Here is a 17,942-nt window from a genome sequence, read left to right on the forward strand (position 1 = left end):
AAATTGAATATTTGGGATTAAATTAATTAAGACACCTTATATAAATTCACGAATCGTTCTCACCGAGGATTTAAATCATGTGGTATAGGATTGTTATAGGTTAATCATTGATCGTGAGTTCAAATTTTAATAAAAGCAGTTGTATTAAATATTTAGAATTTTTTTTTATCCATAATAGTCTGATCTCACTTGAGTAAAATTATCTCCTATGAATGACACATAGAGTCTAAATAAAAAAAAATCATAAATTAATTTCAATCAAGAATATATCCAAAAGTACTAACTTCTTAATTTAATATTTAATTTTGTTGTGTGAAATGATTTGTGCCTGCAATTTGGAGGAACTTTAACCATAGGATCTTATCATGTTTATCTAATATAGTAAGCCTTGCCCATAAAAATGGGTCAATGCTTAATTGAACAGAGGAGAGTGCATGAGAAGATGTGTATAATTGTGTTCAACCTACTTCTAAAACGATGTCACAACAAGCAAAACATTATAAGGTGTTGGAGTATTGGGATTCATAAGTGTTGTTCAGCATGTAATTCATATGATATATATAACTTTAACATTAATTTATAAATTATTAAATATTCTTTTATCAAACTATATATCACAGGCAAGGTAACTCAAGATAGAGATCCCGTCAGTAGTATATAAGTTAATTTTAAACCATATATAATTAATTTAATTTCATTGATATTATTTAATTAAATTTATTTTTAACAATAATTATATTCAAATTTTGTGACCAGATTGTCCGAGTCTCAGGTAAGTATCTTCAAAACGAGACTCAAAGTTCCTTAAATCTTCAGTATCAAGGTCAGTAGCCCATGAAGATGTTGCTAAATATGACCGATGAAAAGTAAGAGATTGTATCTACGGTACTATTGACTTTAATGTCAATTATAGTTCGAAATAATTTCTTACCTCTCACAGAAGTCTTATTTAGTTTTAAATATTGTTTCTTTTACTATTAATGATCATAAGTTCTTAATTTATTAGTAGTTTTAAGTATATAATCGATCGTTAATTAGAAAGATCTTTATGTCTATTTTCTTAAAAATAAAATTGGAGTTAAGATAAAAAAAATTAGTTTGAAGTTTATATATATCAAAATAGTCAACATTAACCAGGAGTTTATCATAAATGGTTTTAAATTTTAGTTAACTAGCTTAGCATAACATTAGCCAATTCAATTATTTTTCGTTAATTTTGTTATCTCCTTATTCCCTTATAAGACTTTGTTATTGGGTATTTTGTATCAAAAATAATTCACAATACAAACTGAGTTTTATCTCATCAATATTTTTTCTTTTAATTCTTTTTTCCAATATGCTAGTTACCTTACATGATATGATATTTAACTTCTCGATCCTTATGGCTTCTGCTTCCCAAAATTTTGTGCCTCAAACATTTTCTTGTGCAATTTCTTGCAAATTGAATAAAGATAACTTCCTTATATGGATATAAAGAGAGTACTAAGATATCTAAATAGAACTATTGATCATAGAATTTTATTTCAACCATCAACTCATCTCGATATTATAGGTTTTTGTGATTCTGATTGGTCTTCAGACCCCTCTGACATGTGATCTATCTCAGGGTTATGTTTATTCTTAGGCAAGAATATCATCTCATGGGTTACTTAAAAACAACATGTTGTGTCTAGATCAAGAATTGAAGTAGAATTTTGAAGCATAGCTATCCTTGTCGCCAAAATTTTATGGTTACAATCTCTTCTTTGTTAGCTTAGAATTCTATCCTCTAAATCTTTTTTAATTTAGTATGACAACCAAGGTGCGATTTTGTTAACAACCAACCCTCTTTTACACTCCAAATCTAAATATTTTGAGTTGGACCTATAGTTTATTAGAGAAAAAGCCTTCCAAGGACAGATTATGGTCAAACGCATACCTTCACAATTTGAACTTTGAAGTTGCAGACTTATTAATTAAGTCTCCATCTAATGCTATCTTCCTTAATATGAGACCCAAACTAGGTGTTTTGTCTCTCTCCACACTTAGTTTGAAGGGGCTGTAAAGTATAAAACTGAATCTGTTTGTAAAAATAGCAAAGTTAGTTAGCTTAACATAACATTAGACAATTCAATTATTTTCTGTTAATTTTGTTATCTCCTTATGCCCTTATAAAACTTTGTTACTGGATGTTTTATATAAAAAACAATTCTCGATACAAACTGAGTTTTATCTCATCAATATTTTTTTCTTTTAAACTCTTCTTTCCAATCTGCTTGTTACCTTACAATATTCTCTTTTTTGTATTGCTTCTATCCATGAATAAGAGAAAAGCGTACAATAGATAAACAAAATGTTATCTTGATAATTCAAATTTACACAAATTCTTCTCTTCAACCTTTCAATTTTTATACAATCCCATAATTCTCCTTCTCAAGTTGATCACACTTTAAGCCCTTCACTTTCTATACTTACTGTCCAATCTTAACTTACTTTCCATTTCACTGATACTTAACTTTTAAATTAATTATTCTTATATTTTATATTTTAGCTATTTTTAATTTAATTATATGGCTTATATTCTAAATTTTTAATTTTTTTATTTTCACATTAATATTTTCTTTTCTCTCTTAATTTTTGTGACTCAACTATTTTATATTAAATTATATTATAATACGGTGAAATTTGCTTAATATTTTATTTTACTCTCTTTTAAAAAGATATATGTCATTCTTTCCTTTTAATTATGAATTTAAATTATTTTGAATTCACTTTGTATATCCTTTTTTGAATTTATTTATTTTGCTATTTTAAACTACCTGATTTACTTATGTATATGTACTTATTTTATAATTTTAACCATTTTTATGTATTTTTTTAATTTATACTTATTAAGTTTATTTAAGGATAAAACATTCATATAATACATGATTATTTATATATGTATGTATAAGTAACAAGTTTTTTCTTTTATTTCAGAAGAGGCTAAGAATAGGTTTTACAAGATAGACGAAGAGATAAAATGGATAATATATTGTAAGAAATTAAATTCACATGTTTATAATTTATGTGTGGTAACTTATAACCAACTAAAATGGCTAGAGGTAATTAACAATAACCACCCATGTGTCCTTATTAGATAATTGAGCTGAAAACAAAATACCAATTCCTAAGTGATTCATAATGAACGCAGAGGTATCCGAAAATTTAAATGTCAAACTACTTTGATTCTTTTATAAAGGCACATGATAATTACATGTATTAATCATATATAGAATCATACAATAAATCCCCACATAACCTTTATTATTATATGTATAAAATTAAGCTGATCGTGAACATTCCCTGGTGCTCAACTAATTTACGTCGCGCGCAAATCTTTGACAAATGGGCACATCAAAGTTTCGTGGCTGCTTGGGAAACACAGCCTCGTATTCCTCATCGTTCTATAAAATATAATTGATTGTGATTTTCAAACTTTTCTGCTTTTCTAATTTTGACTACTTTTCAAGCCATTCTGCATCAAATTATCTTTTCCTAACCTGGCAAACAAATTAATTACTACGCGTTTATAAGACCTGCATGTAAACCAAAAGAAGCCAATATTCATCTAAGATTGTATCATTCAATGAATATCCGTAGTTATGATTGACATCATGCAAATATTGAATTAGCAAGAAAGTTTTGGATGTGAGATAGCACCTTTCTGTACACCTTTCCACCCCTTGCACACTAAATTGGCCCAATCAACTTTATGTTAGTTCACATATATTCTCATGGGGTTGGGCTACCTAATGAATCAGACAAATCAATAATTAAACCTCATAAGGTGACAGTGATCATTAATTTAGCCGCTGGGTTAATAGTTGTATTAATTATGCATATTGCTACGATCTACTTATTTTGGTTTAGTGAAATTACCTAGCATTTTAATTTGTCGTTATGTATGATCCACGTCCCCTCCCCCCCCCCCCCCCTGGCCTAATATAATCCAATTTCTCGTATTAAATGTAGAAATAGTTCTTTTTATATCATCATGACTTCAACCTCAAGAACTAGAATTAATGGTTATAGTGCAAATTATCTAGAATACTATAAAATGCATATAAAGTAGCTAGCAGAAGCATCTTTTCTAGTCCAGTTCAATGCCAAGGAAAAGCACCCAACTTGTTGCCAGTTAAAATTTTGTGAACCAAAATTTCTCACAAATTGATAATGAATAACCGAACGAGGTACAAGTGGAAAGATGCAAAAGTCCAATAATTTAAGCCAATATCATGCATTAAATTCAATAATTTTTAATAAAAAACTTACTATATATAAATTTTTATCGTCTGCAACTAGAAAAAACGTTTATTATATGGAGTGTGCGTAAGATTGCCATTGCTGTACCCACAGTTAAGCAAATAGGGTATGACCCAAGCTTAGTTAGTGCTGAGTATCAATTGTTTCTCTCTTCATAATGGCAAGACTATTTTAATATTCTTAAAACACAACACAGCTACTTGCTTTTAGTCAAGAAAATGTCACAACAGATTCACTTACAGAAAAAGCGATTCCGATATTTACAAAAAGAATAGTAGTATATATGTCACCACAAACAAACAAAAGAAAAAAGACAGAAAGAAAACAAAGGTGATCTAGCCAGCGGCTTACTGTTAATGGATGTTAATGGAAGTTAAGGTGGAATGGAACTCGGGAATTCCCACTTGGTACGGTTAGTGTGTATTCTCTTTATCAACTTCATGTATGTTGGTTTCTATAACTTGGAGAAGAGAGACATAGTGACCCCACATGGTGAGGAATATTGGCAGAGAGAATTGTTGTCACAACATATATAGCCAAATGAGAAGGCCGTGACAACCATATTGGAAAAAGCTGAAAGGGACTCTTAATCGATGCTCCCCCTATCAATGGCCAAAAGCATTTGGGCAGTGATAGCAGCTGGTCCTTGCGACTCAGGAATGGTACAGTACATAGGATGGAATAAAGCTATTGCCGGTGATGAGCAGAAGAAGACGCACCAAGCACATGCACCAAGCACCCTCCATGTCATGCTATCACTGTTCAATTTCTCTTTAGCTCTGTGGGATTTGTCTCTGTCCTCCAATGCTAACAAAATTTAAAGTCACACAAAGGGGATTTTAGCAGACACAAACAGTGATAACTCAAAGGGTCAGCAGTGACAGTTGACAATTCTGGCTTCTTGTGTAAAACAAGAAGAAGGAATTCCCCTATTTTATTCGCTTTTTATTTCAAAATCGATAGCTTTCAAGAGATGCCATTGCAATTAGATAGGGTGTACCACGTTCATGGCCCGACCAGCCACAATCACCATTTAATCTCAGTAAAATAACATCTTTAATTATTTTTTATTAAAACTAAATTTCATTCATTCAACCATTCATTCCTTTGGTATCAATAAATATTCAAATTGTGTAAAATATTGTACTCTATAAAAACTTTAAATTAAACAATTGATTTAATAATATTTACATAAAAAGTTATTAGATGTGTTATTTTATTATGTTGATACATGGTGTATTTTGATTCTAACAAACCCACATGAGTGGAGATCAAATCATTTCAACGTATAGTTACTTTGTCACAATTAGCAATATATTTTCTCCGGTTCATTTTATATGAAATTTTTTTTATGTACTCTTATTTATTATGAGACTTATGCTAATAAAGCACTCATTACCTGTAAATGAATATATTTATTAATTAAATGTATGAGTAACTAAATTGCCCAAAAATTGACACTAACATAAGAAACTATAGTAAAACGTATAGAGTTGTGTTATTTTGGGCCTAAGAGAAAATTTAAATTTAAAATCTTCTTTGATATAACCTATTATTGTTTATTTAGTTTCTTTTATCTTTTTAAATTGTAATTTTATTTATCAAAATTTTATAATCAAGTAACTAATATTTAGTATGTGGTTAATTCATCTAATGCATCTTTGTAGATAATTCAGTTTAAATATAATTTAAGCGATTATAATTTGGAATAATCTCCTTTTCATAGTAATGTGTACAATACTGTGAATGATATTATCTTTAATATTGGAAAATAAATATATTTTTTTATACAAATTAACACTTTTAATAGAGTATTATTTTATTATATTAGTACTTCTTATATTTCCAAATTTAAAATTAATCAAGATTATCAATATTATTTGAAGCAATTAGTAAATTACTCGTGTAGCCCACTTGATGAATCTAAGCCTCCAAATGTATAATTGATATGGATTGAAAAAAAAAATAGTTATAAAAAATATAACATTCATAAGGCAAGAAACTTAGAAGTGAAAAGAAGATATAAGAAAGATGAAAGATGATTAAAATATTAAATTCTTAATAAACTTTAGAATAATTATGAAAAAATAATGGATATGCTATGTCAATTGTAACACCTTAAATTTTCTTTTAATAAGTAAACAATTTTTTTTTTGTAACGGATAAAATGAATTTATTTTTGAATACATATAAATTTCAAAAATATCATTAAAGACATTTCCAAAATATCCTTTATCAATCAAAAATTGCTCAAGTATATATCTAAATAATTAAATAAATCGTTTACAAACTTTGGTCAACACGAAATATAGTTAAATAATTCAATACAAAGTTCTTAAATTTTCTCAATCCCTACAGAGCAGTCTTCCTTCCAATACCCTCGGTTTATGATTTTAGGACGGGCCACCGAACATCTTTTTCTCTTCACATTCGTCACCTAAAAATATTAGTAAGGGTGAGTACCTCCTGCCCCACTAAATCTCTAGTTAACGAGAGTAAGATAATTATATGTTTATTTACATAATACCAGAAATATTATTTTACATAGATTTGTATCAGCAATGACAATCAATTCCCAAATTACCATCACAAGAGCATACAGGACAGATAATCAATCATATTCACTAATTCAGATCATGCATTTTCTACTAACCACCACATCGTAATACATGTATTATACCACGTCAATCAATATGTCACAACGCATGTTTCCTAATCGCACTCTGTCGATGTATTACAACACATATATCGTAACAACACCAACTGACATGTTACATTGCATATATTATGACTGCACAATTCTATATCAATTCGCACCCATCACACTTTCACATTTATTCCACTTTCACATTCAATGTCCCTGGGATCCCTTAAGGACTTCACAGCTTAGATAGCTGTCGGTTAGCCGCAGCAACACGGATACAGTGTGCCGACCCAACCTCTTCTAGCAAAGGTATAGTCAGGAGTCTCGTTAGGAAATGAGTGTGTGGCCTGTGAATGCTTTTATTTTTAGCAAATCGTTGTGCACTATCCACACAAGCATTCACCACCCTCATTTTCTCAAGATTTTCCAAATCTTCTCCGGACTCTATACCCCCAGTTGTATTACTGTAGCTATCTAAACTTACCACCACATTTCTCATTCTTTCCACACTCTTTTATAGAGCAACGAGTCATAAGATGTGAGCCTTAACCAAATAATTTGGTGTATTACAATACATATATTATGAGTATGTCCCTTGGATTGTATCACAATACCTATATTGCAATTACGTCCATTCATCTATTCTGACTCCCATATTACAATTACTCTTTCCAGCAATTCATTCACATTCATATTCGCATACGACACACAGTGCCCACATTCAGTCACAACACATGACACACAGCCTATATTCATTTTTGACAACATTCAATATGTCATCTACATCCATTTCTAACCATTTGCTTTATTCAATCATCGACATGCTCACACACACTTGCATTTATGTCACCGGTTCACTCATTCGACATACTTTAACTATTAAACAACACATATACAATAATCATGTCATTCATCATGTAAGCATCATCAACCAATCTCAACATACCTCAATCATCATTAAATATTTATCCAACACAGAAATTCATCACACAAGTTCACACGTCACACAATCAATACAAGGTGCCGGAGGTCGGACACTTCTGGACTTAGCCCAGTCGTATAATCCATCACTCACATTTCTCAATAATAGCCATAGAGTCATCTATCCTAAGGTTGGGCATTATTTTAACTACTCCAAAATGATGTTTCGCATTAAAAGTGTAATATTCCTTCAAAAACAAATTTATTCACAGCCTTTATTACAAATTACATTTAGATAGTAAACAAAATAGTTACGAATCCCTCATTTTAGCTATCCAAGCGAGGTTAAGGTTTGAGATTTACTCCCTCTTATCTTAGAATGGAAACCCACCATGAAATCAACAGTAGAATAGCTTCCCACACAGATCCTTTGTCCCTAAACCATGGAAATCCCTATGAGAAACCGAGAATACAAGAAGATGGGGCGAGAAACCGAAACCCTACTTATAAACTTACATCCAAGCATCCCAAACTTGATTTCAACCTTTAACCTAGCTCTCAAATGGCTTTGGAGGCAATTTAATCGGTAGGAATGGGTTGAGAGTAGAGAGAATAGGAAGGATTTCAAAGGGAGGGATGAGAAATGGGTTTCTCGAACCCTAAACCCTTCAAATACTCCTTAGATCGTGACACGCTCGCTATAGCAACACTCTCGCTGCAGTGATGCCCCTTGTCCCTACAGCAAAAATCTTAGAGAAAACTGCACCCTGGTTTCTGTAGAATCTCGCTACAGCGAGACTGCATCCAGAAATGCATCATAAACTATCGTTTTATCGCTACAGTGAGGACCATTTGCTACAGTGAGAAGGCGACAGTTTCACGCCTTTCTCCTAGGGCCTTCTCGCTATAGCGAGACATCTCTCACTGCAGCGAGAACACCCTGTACCTGATACTTAACCAATTTCTCAATCCAGTCTCAAACATATTCAAACACACTTGTGCATATCCATAATCATCTCACGTATTTACACCATCATCCAATACACATCATCATCAATAATCAATCATGCAAACATATGAAAATTTCCATATATATACATATATAGTAATTAAAATATTATTACAAAATTTGGGGTGTTATATCCATGGATAAAATTATTAAAACATATAACAATAACTTAGGTATAAAACTAAAAATCAATAGTGGTTTTCTGGTTGGAAGTAATTTAAATTTATAAAATTATTTTTAAGATAATTTCTCATATATCCAATCAAATTTATAATAAATAAAATTTATTAATATCAAAGATTATGGGACTTGAAGGACTTGGGCAACTATCACATTGCCAATAGCATTACACAGTCCTAAAAACATAATTTAGTATAACTTTAGGTTATTGTTGAGGTTGACACTTGCTAAATAGCATTAGCAAAGTTAACAGTAAATCAAGCGTTTCATTTTTTTTTCTTTTATTGTTACTTATCGATGCTATTATTATTATTATTATTTATTATTATTATTAATAAATTAAATATAAGCTATATATCAATACAATTCTAGATAACTAACGTACAGCTAAATAAAATCTAATGAGTAAACATAGATAAAATAATATTAAATCTAATATAAAAACCTAAAAATGACGATGATATATAGTGTTACTAAGGGAGCAATCATCAAGGTTCTCATAGTTATGACAATTTTTAGTTAGTTTGAGTTTGACTCATGCAAGTACAGGCTCTAACTAACTCATATATCACTTGTTTACTAATGTTACTAATTGATTAACTTTTAATTAGTAATTAATAAGTAACTAAACTCAAATAATAATAATTAATTTTAGAAAAAATAAAATTTTATTTTTAGGTATAAACCTTATTGATAAGGTGTGTCGATTTCCTTTGAAGGCTTCATCGAGTTGATCAATGTATCTCAATTAAGATAGATAGCTAGTTGAAAGGGGTAGTTGAGGCAGCTAAAACTTAACACATAGAATGTTCTAGAAAATTTGGTGAAGTAATGGACCTAAACAGAGCCCTCCTTTGAACTGCAATCAATAAATAAAACCAATGCAAATTTCTAAGTAATCCAACAAGTTCTTATTATTTGTGTCCTTGAGAGGCATGACCCCTGATCAAATCATGAATGACTAGTGAAAGGAATAAAGGAGCTTTCTGTTTGGAGGTTAAGTGTACCATCGACAAGTAATAAAGGGTTCTTAAATTAAGTTCTCAAAATATCGTCCCACAAGGATTGATTTCAATTACTAAGAATTTTCTAATTCAATTGTTTAAGCTTCAAAGATACGAGATTAATTGAAAACAAGAATTTATAAAATCAATTATAAAACTAAGAGCAAGGAATACAATGCACGTCTTGGTTAAACTTATCAGAGAGGAACCTAGGGCATATGGGTTTTCTCATTCAATCCTTTATGTTATTTTCCTGTTTAACTCTAAATCCGATTTCCTTGTGATTACCAATCATTCATACGAATACTATTAATACCCAATGGTCATGCAACATTAATATTATTTTCTCTAAATTAACATTTCCAATGGTCATGCAAGACATCAATTTGAGAAAGCTTAAGGAACCTATGAACTTGTGAATTTAATAACGATTATAAGAGAAAGATTGGTTTGGTCCACCTAATCCTTTGTCTCATTTTACCATATAGATCTATTAATTAACCGAGGTACGGTCCCTTGACGATATAATTAATTAGGATTAAGATAGAAGTACAATAGGATAAAATCTAATCACGAAACGGAAATCAAATTTAGATTTAAAGGTCAAAACTCCATAAATTCATGAATAATAGTTCCCATAGCCCTAGCTATGGACTTAGTTACTCATGCTAAAGAAAAGAACTAAAACAATCATAAACAAAGCCATAAAGAAAAGCAAACTAGAATGAGATGAGTTCCTGGTCTTCAAGTACGATCACTCGAAGCTCTAAGTCTTGCCAAGCATGTGCCAAGGATCCCGTGCAAGAGAAAAGAGACGAGAAGTGTATCCGAAAGTCAAAGACTAGATGTAAAAACGGTGTCCTTTACGATTCCTGAGATCTCCTTTTAATATGCTTTGTAAACCCTAAAGATTCTTGATAATTGGGCTTCTCGTAGATGAGCACGGCTATGCAAGGCCTTAAACACAACCGTGCATGGGCTCGAAGCATCCCGTGCTTGTTGAAAGGGTTTGGGCTTGCTGACTGCTACAAAGCTCTAATCTTCTATCAATTTGGGCCCAAAACACACCCAAAGTATACTTGCAACATCTTTTATACCAAATTGCATAATTAATATATAAATTAGTGTGAACACCAAATAAAATAAAGGTCAAATATGAATATATGGGCTATAAAATAGGGCCTAATTACAGACTTATCACTTTCTCAATGGGAGGGAAAAGATGGCGACAACATTGTAAGTGGCTTAGACATTAGTTATGTCCTTGCTAGAGATGGTGAGGTTATAATGTCATTGAAGAAGAAGGATATGGGTGCAGAGCTAAGAACATAGAGAATGAAGCAATGACAATAGCGAGAAAAAGAAGTGAGAAGTTGAATGAAATAAAAAGGAAAAGAAACAGAGGAAAAGATGAGAGAGCTTATGATACTTAGCAAAAGAATAATTAAAAAATAAAAATCTAGCATTATTTCTTATGCCATTTGACTTTTTAAGATTTAAAAACATTCAAAATTAATGTAAAAACTACCAATTCACCTAAGGACTGAGAACCTTATCTCTAAAAGACAAAACCCACGTGTGCATTAATTAATATTGTGCTTAACTCATAATAGCATAGACTTAACTCGTATGTAGTGTTAATGATTTGATTGTATAATTTACATCAGGTGAGTCTAATTCATATCAACGTACAAAGATATTTCATTCGTTTAGCTTTTTATGGGTGATAATAAAAAAATCAAAAGCATAACCAATAAAAGTTAATTTCCTTATCTATGCAAAACAGGTCTAATTAAAATTAACTTCTAATTTTTTATTTTTTTTATTTTGAGTAGATTATGCATTTCTTACCACATCGACTAAGTAAGATATTGAAAGACACATCACATCGTTGTCACGACCCCTTTTATAAGGAACCGAGAACATTGTTTCTACATCACAAACTTATTTGAAATAAAGTATAGAAAATATAATTATGAAATTCTCTTCTCATTCAAAATAAAACAGAGTTTCTTACAACAAATATCCAACAGAACAACATAATATTACATTTAGTTCATAATATTCAAAAATACCCAAAATTATACTACGTAGCTCCCTCTACATGAGGTCTTAAAATATAAGGAAAAAGGACTTAGATGCAATATTACTCGACTTCAGCTTCTATCATTTCTCCACTGGCCCCGCAGCCTGTGAAGTAGATGCAACACCTGCTACATCTGCTCACGTACCACCGTACAATCATCGCAGTACACACGCACACAACGACATAAAAAGAAATGCAAGGGTGAGCTTACCAAACTTAAAATAAAATCGTATATATAGAGCAAAATACTTCTCACAGCAATAATCCCATGCATTTCCAGCCCATCTAATGCACAGCATGAAAACGGTTTCCAACTGGTTTCACAGCCTAAGTAATCCAGAAGGAACCGAGCCAGTCCGGGAGCGACCCATTCCGGTATCTGGATCCAGACAGCACAGCACAGCAGCTCAGCATGAACTTACCGTTACATGTCTACCCACCTAAACATGTAACTCGGCTCTATAATGATGCAAAATATATATCTCAGCATGATGCACACCGCCAAAGTTATTTTAACAGCTCAACTAAAGCAAGTTTATAATAGATCAGCCAAAATCTCAGCATTTTAAATCAATTAACAGCAGTTACAGCTTAGAAAATAGCTTTTATTCAAAATATCTAACAAAATCATATCAAAACATCTTGAAATAGCATATTAAACCGTTCAAAACGTAGTTCATAGGTTAAAGTAAACTCCCCTTACCTCAGAAAGATGATTCACACTAGATCTACCGAATATTACTTGTTTTAATGCAAGATTCACCAAAGATTCGGCTTTAGAACGAAGTTTCTCCTAAGAACACCATGAACTTCTATGAGAAAGAGAAGGAGAAGAGAAACGAACGGTAAATCTAGCTTCAAACTTAAAGAAACTTACTTCAAATCCTTCAGAATAGATGTAGAATCTCAAATCTGACAAGAAATCTAAGTTTAGGAAGGTTTAGTATGAGAGAAATGGTGGTATTTGGCCTTAGAACCTTTGAGAACCTTGGATAGGGGTGAAGAAATGAAAATTTCGTGTGAAGCCCCCTTTTTATAGAAAATTTTCGAAATTTACTGTTCACCGCCGGAATTTACTGTTCATCGCCGGAACACTGTTCACCGCCTTACTGTTCATGCCGGAAACACTGTTCAGGGCACTATTCATGCCGGGAAATACTGTGCACGCGTACTGTACACGCACTGTACACGTATGTGACGTCAGCAATGACGTCATGATGATGTCACTGATGACGTCAGCAGTCACTGTACATACACGGTTTTCACTGTTCATACGCGGTTTGCACTGTTCATACACGGTTTGTACGCGGTTTGCACTGTTCATAGGCGGTTTTACTGTTCATCTGACACTATTCATACGGTACTGTTCACTTTTTTTTTTCTTTTAAATAATTTCAAACCCCATCTAAATCTATTCTAGTACCAAATAATCCTTCAATTAACATTGAATAAGTATAAAATATTATAGATTACTCAATAATAAATCTCTAGCCTAACAATTCTCCCCCCGAAAATAAATTTTCGTCCTCGAAAATTTTATCACTCAGAGAAAAGATGAGGGTACAACTTTCTCATTCTTTCCTCTAACTCCCATGTGGCATCACCAGTTATTGGGTCCCAAACAACTTTTACTAATCGAATAGATTTGCCTCTAAGTTCCTTAACTCTAGTATCCTCGATACGAGCAGCTGGGACCTCCACAGACAAATCATCTCGTAACTCCACAACATCAGGCTCAGTTACATGAGACGAATCAGGAACATACTTTCTTAACTGCGACACATGGAAAACATTATGTAGTCCTGACAACTGAGGTGGTAGTGCTAATTCATAGGCTACTGGTCCTCTACGATGTAATATCTGATATGGTCCTATGAACTTAGGTGTTAACTTCTTGGCTCTTAAGGCTCGCCCCACACTTGTAGTGCGTGATACTCTCAGGAATACGTGATCACCAACCTCAAATTCTAGGGATCTTCTGCGTCGGTCAGCATAAGATTTCTGTCGACTCTGGGTGGCTCTCAGCTTTTCTCTAATAAGTTCAACTTTCTCCTTAGTTTCTTGCAGCATTTCAGGTCCAACCATCAAATGTACTCCATCTTGGAACCAACAGATAGGGGTTCTACACCTTCTGCCATACAGAGCTTCAAATGGTGCCATATCTATACTCGAATGGTAGCTATTATTATAAGTGAATTCTACCAAAGGAAGCATATCCTCCCAATTACTCTTCTGCTCTATAATACAAGTCCGCAATAAGTCCTCTAAGGTCTGAATAGTACGCTCAGATTGACCATCTGTCTGCGGATGATATGCAGAACTCAACCTCAACTGTGTGCCCATAGCTTCTTGGAAACTCTGCCAAAACTGGGAAGTGAATCGAGGATCCCTATCAGAGATAATACTAGAAGGTACTCCGTGTAACCTGACAATCTCTCTAATGTACAATTCTGCTAATTTCTCCAAGCTAAAGGTCATGTTAATTGGCAAGAAATGCGCACTCTTGGTTAGCCTATCAACTATGACCCACACGGCATCATGATTTTTAACTGTTCTAGGTAGATGGGAAACAAAGTCCATAGTCACATGGTCCCACTTCCACTCTGGAATTTCCATTGTCTGCAACTCTCCTGGAGGGCTTTGGTGCTCTGCCTTTGCCTTCTGGCAAGTCAAACAAGCTTTAACAAATTCAGCTATCTCTCGCTTCATGCCTGACCACCAAAACATCTGCTTTAGATCTTGATACATCTTGGTAACACCAGGATGAATGTTGAGATTACCCTTATGTCCTTCTTCTAGAATTGCTTTCTTTAATGCAGTATCTCTAGGGACACAAACTCGACCTTGGCATTTGAGGATACCCTCAGCACCTTTACTAAAACCCTTTGCTTTATCTGTCCCTAAGAGAAATACAATCCGACATAACATCGGATCCCACAGTTGTTTGTCTTTAATTTCCTGTAAGAAATTATTAGTCACCACAATTCGGCTACAACTAATCTTTTTAGGTGATAAGTCTACGTGTATGTTCAGGTCTTGGAATTGTTCTACCAAAAGAGTTTCACTAACTCTTAAGGAGAATGCCTGAACTACATTCCTACTTAATGCATCGGCCACCACGTTAGCTTTTCCTGGATGGTATTGGAGCTTAAAATCATAATCCTTAAGGAATTCCACCCAACGTCTCTGCCTCATGTTTAACTCTCGTTGATCAAATAAATACTTCAGACTCTTGTGATCACTATACACATCAAATCGGGCTCCATAAAGATAGTGCCGCCACACCTTCAGAGCAAAAACGACAGCAGCTAACTCAAGGTCGTGAATCGGGTAATTTCGCTCATGAGTTCGCAATTGGCGAGATGCATAAGCTACCACTCTCTTATCTTGCATTAACACACATCCCAATCCCTGATGGGAAGCATCACAGTACACCTCAAATGGTCGACTAGTATCAGGGAGAATCAACACCGGCGAGGAAGTTAATCTCTGCTTCAACTCATTAAAGCTTTGTTCGCATTCCTCAGTCCATACAAAGGGTTGATCACGGCGAGTTAACCGTGTTAATGGTGCAGCTATCTTCGCAAATCCCTCTATAAATCTCCGGTAGTAGCCTGCTAGGCCCACAAAACTACGAATCTCTGTGGCTGTCTTAGGCCTTTCCCACTGCAACACCGCTTCAACTTTGGAAGGATCAACTGCAATTCCTTTAGTTGAAATAACATGACCGAGGAACTTTACTTCCTCTAGCCAAAACTCACACTTAGATAATTTAGCATACAACTGTTTTTCCCTTAAAATACTAAGTACAGTCCTCAAATGCTCTGCATGTTCCTCTGACGAACTAGAATAAATCAAAATATCATCAATAAAGACTACCACAAATCGATCCAGGAAAGGTCTAAAGATTCGATTCATGTAGTCCATAAACACAGCTGGAGCATTTGTGACTCCAAAAGGCATCACTATATATTCATAGTGGCCATATCTAGTGCGGAAAGCAGTCTTAGGAATATCTTCATCCTTCACTCGGATCTGATGGTACCCAGACTTCAAATCAATCTTAGAGAATACCTTAGCACCTCTCAGCTGGTCCATCAAATCATCGATTCGTGGCAACGGGTACTTATTCTTAATTGTCAACTTATTTAACTTGCGATAATCAACACATAATCTAGAACTGCCGTCCTTCTTTTTCACTAAGAGAACTGGTGCTCCCCAAGGTGATACACTCGGCCTAATCATCTGTTTCCGCATTAGATCCTCGATCTGCTCCTTAAGTTCCATCAACTCTTTCGGCGCCATTCTGTAAGGTGCTACAGACACTGACTCAGCTCCAGGAATCAAATCTATAGAAAACTCCACCTCTCTACGTGGAGGTATTCCAGGAATATCCTCTGGAAAAATCTCAGGGAACTCTCGTACTACTGGTATTGACTGAAGGCTTTACTCCACTTCTGCATTCATAACTCCCAACAAAACAAAACAAGATACTCCCTCACCTAAAGATGTTTCTACCTGTCGAGTAGAAATTAATTCCACACAGCCTTGTTGCTCAGGAAAGATTAAACACCTCCGGCCACAATCAATTAGCACACGATTGGCAGTTAGCCAATCCATACCCAGGATTACATCTAACCCTGACATTGGGATACAAATAAGGTTTACTTTGTACTTTCGTCCCTCAATTACTATGGGGCACCTAACACAAACCGTCGAAGTCTTAATCGAACTTAAAGTAGGTGTCGATACTACCAATTCACATCCTAGATCGCTCACTGATAACCCTAAGGTTCTCACACAAATGTCCGCAATAAAAGAGTGCGTGGCTCCAGAATCAAACAATACAGAAAGAGAAGTACCTGCCACTACCGCTGTCCCCTGAACGAGATCTGTCGCCTGGGCTGCCTCTGATGCAGAAGTAGTGAATACACGTCCCTCTGCTCTCGGTCTGGTTGCCGTTGGAGCCCTAGTCACTTTAGGCCTAACAGCGTGCAAGGCGCTAGCAGAAGACGAAATTGCCCCACTAGGCGTAGGACAATCCCTAGCAAGATGCCCTGGCTGCTGGCACGAGAAGCAAACCCTGACATCAGCCTGTGGGCACTGGCTCAGGTAGTGTGGCCCACCACACCTGAAACATTTGACAATCTGCGGCACTAAGGCTCTAGGGGTGGAAGAAGTTGCTCCCCTAGGCTGAAATGTAGAAGTAGCAGTCCCTATTGGCACCGGGGCTGATGCTGCCGATCCTCTCGACTGAGATGGTCGAGATTGTTGTTGGCGTAGCGACCGACTATAGGGACCCTTCTTAGCACCCTTACTTCCATTACCATAGCTACTAGCAGCTCTACTAGATGGAGCCTTCCCAACTCCACCAACATCCTCTGCATTAAGACTCTCTATAATGGTGGCTTGATCCACCAAGTCAGCAAATTCAGTAATCCTGAGTGGAATCAAAATCCTCTTTATGTCAGTTCTCAGCCCGTCTGAAAACCTCTGACATCTCCACTCCTCCGAGGTCGGGTGATAATAAAATCTGTAAAGCCGCTCAAACTGTATTGCATACTCATAGACTGATGAGTTTCCTTGCACCAAGTTTAGAAACTCCCGCTCTTTGGCAGCACGAACATGGGAAGGGAAAAACTTTCCCAGAAAACTACTTCTAAATACAGCCCAAGTGATGACTTCACCTCAGGCTTCCAGCATAGCACGAGCTCCGTGCCACCACATCTCTGCATCCCCTGTCAGCATATAAGTAGCATATAACACCTTCCTCTCCTTGGCGCAACCCATAGTTAGGAAGATCTTCTCAATCTC

Source organism: Abrus precatorius, unplaced genomic scaffold (genome assembly GCF_003935025.1).
Source record: "Abrus precatorius isolate BTA unplaced genomic scaffold, Abrus_2018 Scaffold2, whole genome shotgun sequence".
Classification (NCBI taxonomy): Eukaryota; Viridiplantae; Streptophyta; class Magnoliopsida; order Fabales; family Fabaceae; genus Abrus; species Abrus precatorius.